Source organism: Globicephala melas, chromosome 10 (genome assembly GCF_963455315.2).
Source record: "Globicephala melas chromosome 10, mGloMel1.2, whole genome shotgun sequence".
In the NCBI taxonomy this organism is placed as follows: Eukaryota; Metazoa; Chordata; class Mammalia; order Artiodactyla; family Delphinidae; genus Globicephala; species Globicephala melas.
This window is the reverse complement of record NC_083323.1, coordinates 5,999,293-6,003,908: the sequence shown is the minus strand read 5'-3', so window position 1 is coordinate 6,003,908 and position 4,616 is coordinate 5,999,293.

The following is a 4,616-nucleotide window of genomic DNA, read 5'->3' as shown; positions in this document are numbered from 1 at the left end:
CGACCGAGGCCCGACTGCGGCGGCGCGGCGCAGCGCAGCGCGGCGCGGTCCTTGACGCATTTCCTGCCGGCGGGCAGAGGCACCGCTGGGCGGGAAGAAAGGTTCCGCTGTTACCGCTTCCGTCCCTGCTCTGAAACTGTCGGCTGTGCGTCGGGTGACCACACGCTTACCTAAACCTCTGCAGGAAAAAATAAAACACGACACCGCACCACAATGAGCCCTCAAACATATTTATTAAGTAAACAACTCAGTGCAATGTAATATTCAACCTAGCATGGGAAAAGTACTTGAAACGCTTCCACATTCTTTCTTGCATCTGATTTTCCCAGCACTGTCCTCTTTGATGTTTCCTACAAACCAGACACGGTGCCAGGCACAAAATAATCGTCCAATTAATACTTGTCCCGTTGAACAAAGCCCTGGATATTTTTCAGACATTAGTCTGTTTAATTCCTCACAGCAACGCTGTGACGAATAGGTGCTATTATTATCCTTAGTTTACACATGAGTAGACAAGGGCTCAAAGACAGGTGGTTAGTGACAAAAGGAGGACTGGAAATTGGGGGTGCAAGGCTGGGTCAGAGAGAGTCTAATTCTGACCTCATCTCTAACTACATCCCTTTACGCCCCCTGCTCCTCTTTCATTCCCTGCCAACCTCTTCTAAGGAGCGCAGGACACACACACACACACACACACACACACACACACACACAACCTCACTCCACACCTCAGAATGAGGAAGATCTAGGTAGACCTGAGGTAGGAGATAGATGGGCCGCTGGGCTGCACAACTGGGGTTTGTCAAGTGGAGTAAAATTGAAGCTTTGTTCTCACCCAGGCACTCCAAGGACAAAGCTAGTGGCAGAAGCTGAGCTCTGCTAAGGTAAAGAGATAAGGCGCCCACTCCTGAGGTCAATAAAAACTTCCCTGTCTGCACATGCGCAGGAAGGCTCCTTGGGGGTCAGAAAGGGAGCAGCCGCCACCCCACAGTATGTGTGGACATACACCCAGCTAGATGGCCTCTGCAGTGGGATCCATCTTAGCAAAATGTTGCACATGCATGTTGGGGAGGGTCCTGGGACCCATCAGCTGTGAAAAAAGAAACGAGATAATTGGCCAAATGTAAACCAAGACCCGAAGAACTGTCCTATATACGTGATTTAAATCACCTCTTTACTGAGCTCCTCATTCAGGACTCCCACACTCCTCTCTGTGGGTATATTTCTGGCTAGCTTCTGACTGACTGGCCCCCCCTCATTAGAGAGGAGGCTGGTAGCCTTTCCCTCCAGGTGTGCATTTCTGCCCTGCTTCTGTCTTAAACAAACTGTTTGTCTGTGTGCTCTCCCACATGTTATGCTGTGTCTCTAATAATAAACTTTGTACCTGATTTTACAGTTTTTGCCTCCTTGAAACACTCTTGCTTTAAAATGGGGGAAAGAGCTAGGGCCCCTTTGCTTCTAGTCTCTAGCCCCTCGTGGTCTAGCAGCTACGATTCCTGGTTTTCATCTAGGCTATCCAGGTTCGACTCCTGGGCAGGGAACTACAGTCTCTTCAGGACTGCTCACTGCTGTCTCTCCGAGATCAGACTTACATCATCAAGTCTACTACAGTGAGCTTGTCCTGAGAAAAGAATCAGATGAGCTCTCAGGTCATCCTCAGCAGCCTTGCTTTTGACACGGAAAAGGAGGAAGTGAGGTGCATATCCAGCAAGAGGAGATTAGTTAAATAAATGATGGCAAATCTATACAATGCTGTGGTGATAAAAGATATGGAGGAGGTTTTCAGGTTAAGACATGAACAGAGCACACGCTGCCTCCAGAAGCACATAAACCCAGAGGAAAGGAATCTTTTAAAGACATAAAACACAAGGACAGGGAGAACAGGAACAGCAACAGAATCTCTTCAAGCTGGAAACCAGGATGAACAGTATTATCTGATTCAGCAGACTCCAGACGGCCGAAGCTGAGAACCAACCCTTATTCATACAACAGAATCCTTAAATGCTTAGGAACTGGTAGCCCTAGGCACTTCTAGATCTAAGGGCCTTAAAAAAGGCTGAAACTGGGCTTCCCTGGTGGCGCAGTGGTTGAGAGTCCGCCTGCCGATGCAGGGGATGCGGGTTCGTGCCCCGGTCCGGGAAGATCCCACATGCCGCGGAGCGGCTGGGCCCGTGAGCCATGGCCGCTGAGCCTGCGCATCCGGAGCCTGTGCTCCGCAACGGGAGAGGCCACAACAGTGAGAGGCATGCGTACCGCAAAAAAAAAAAAAAAAAAAAAAAAAGGCTGAAATTAAGAGAACTATTTGAAGGTGTCTTTGAAGAACAGTTAGCTCTTTAGATGTCTTCCCTCTCTTTAGCCCCTGGGTGATACCCCTCCCTCATTCTGGCAAATGCTTAGCTCTGGAAAGGGCTGGGCAGGCCAAGGATCATGGTGAATGTGGGTTCTCTGCTGAAACAGGTGGATACTGACTGCTGAATGCAGAGATCTCCTCCCATGCTCCCAGAAATGTGCCACCAGACCCCTACCCTCCAGGCAAGAACTGGAGGGCCTTGGGGAATCTGACCAGTACAAGAGGAAAATGCTGAAGATATTGACAGTCCAGGAAGTTACCAAATGACCAACAAGTTCAACTTACAGTGAAGCTAATTCAACAAATACCATCCAAAGACTTATTTTCCTTTTTTCTTCTTATCATGAGCAGCCAGGCAAGGATGCCCAAGCATCTGAGGAAAGCCTCTTACATACAGAAAAAAATAAAATAAAATAACTACAATGCATAGGAATCAGAGACTATGATGAGAGAAGAAAATAATTGTTTTAAGAAAATTATCCTTGAGAGTTGAGAGGTAAGAGAAGACATTGCATCAGTGAAAAATGTACAGGAAGTTTTAATTTTTTTTTATAGTTTTTTTTTGGCCACGCTGTGCAGCGTTCCAGATCTTCCCCAACCAGGGATTGAACCTGTGTCCCCTGCAGTGGGAGCATGGAGTCTTAACCACTGGACCACCAGGGAAGTCCAGGAAGTTATTTTTTTTAAACAAAAGAACCTTGAGAAAACAACAACAACAAAAATCCCTTGGAAATAAAAAAATAAGATAGCTGAATTTTAAAAAATCAATAGAGGGCCAAGAAGAGAAAGTTGAGGAAACATCACAGAAGTTTACAGAAAAAGAAGAAAGCAAACCATGAGAAGCAGGAGAGGAAGGGAAGTTAGAAGACAAGTCCAGGAAGTCCAGGGTTCTGAGTAATAGGGATTCCAGAAAGAGAAGCGAGAACATGGAGGGAAGGAAATCATCCCCTCTAAAAATCCAGTTTCTGAAAAATAAAAGATATGAGTTTCCTGAGAGCTGGAACATTGGATGAAATTAGACCCACATCGAGGAATATCAGCATGGAATTCCAGGACTCTGGGGACGAAAAGCTTAAAATCTTCCAGGAAGAACAAAGGGGGTTGCACACAAAGGCTCAGAACACAGAATGGCTTCAGTCTGCTCATCGCACCATGGCAGCTGGAAAACGGCGTGTCTCCACGATGCTGAAGGACAATGATTTCCGACTTTGAATTTTTACTCAGTCAAACATCAGTCAACCACAGGACAGAGTGCAAGATCTCAAAAAAGATACCTCCTACGTAGCCTTTCTTAAGACTGCATCCTTGGGGACTTCCCTGGTGGCGCAGTGGTTAGGAATCCGCCTGCCAGTGCAGGGGACATGGGTTCAAGCCCTGGTCCGGGAAGATCCCACATGCTGCGGAGCAACTAAGCCCACACGTCACAACTACTGAAGTCCATGCGCCTCGAGCCCGTGCTGCGCAGCAAGAGAAGCCTGCACTGCAATGAAAAGTAGACCCCGCTCACCGCAACTAGAGAAAGCTCACGCGCAGCAACGAAGACCCAACGCAGTCAAAAAAAATACATTAAAAAAAAAAAAAAAGACTGCATTCTTGGAGGATGGGCTCATCGCCAACACAGGGGGACCAGGAAGGGCGAGATGTGCTGTCCAGGAAATGAGAAGCCAGCTACCACAGAGGGGTCAAGGCCACCCCCAGGCTGGTGGTGAAGAGAGATCCCAGGATGACCTGTGCACCAGGCCTTCGAGCAGCCGGTACATCAGAGATGCACAGAGGGCTGTCATCACCAAGTTGCCACCTGTCACTGTCCTGCCTGTTTAGGAACTGAAATGTCTGGTGAGCCTGGCCCAGATTCCCGTCCACACTTGGCTGTCTTGATCACAGGCTGATGAGACCCTGTTCTCCCTTCCACGTTCTGCTGCCTGGCTCAGTGAAGGACACTGTTCCGTCTCACGGAAGTGTCCACCCCCGCTCCTGAGGTCTGGACACAGGTGCAGTGAGCTCAGAAGCAAGAAGACACACAGCCCATGCCTCTATTTCATATTGAATGTCCACACCACAGCCTGGCGGGATGGGCCGACAGGGGAGCTGCACACCCAGCCTTACCCACCAGCTGCCCCAGAGGGACTCCTGTCAATGCTCAGGGAGGCTGAGGCCAGTCTGTGCCCCAGCGGTTCAGTTCAGTTTCACCTTCGTAGGGGTCTTCCTCTGCCCCGGCCATCGTGTCCACTCTCTCCAGCCAGCTGCATGCTGCCCCTCAGCTGTT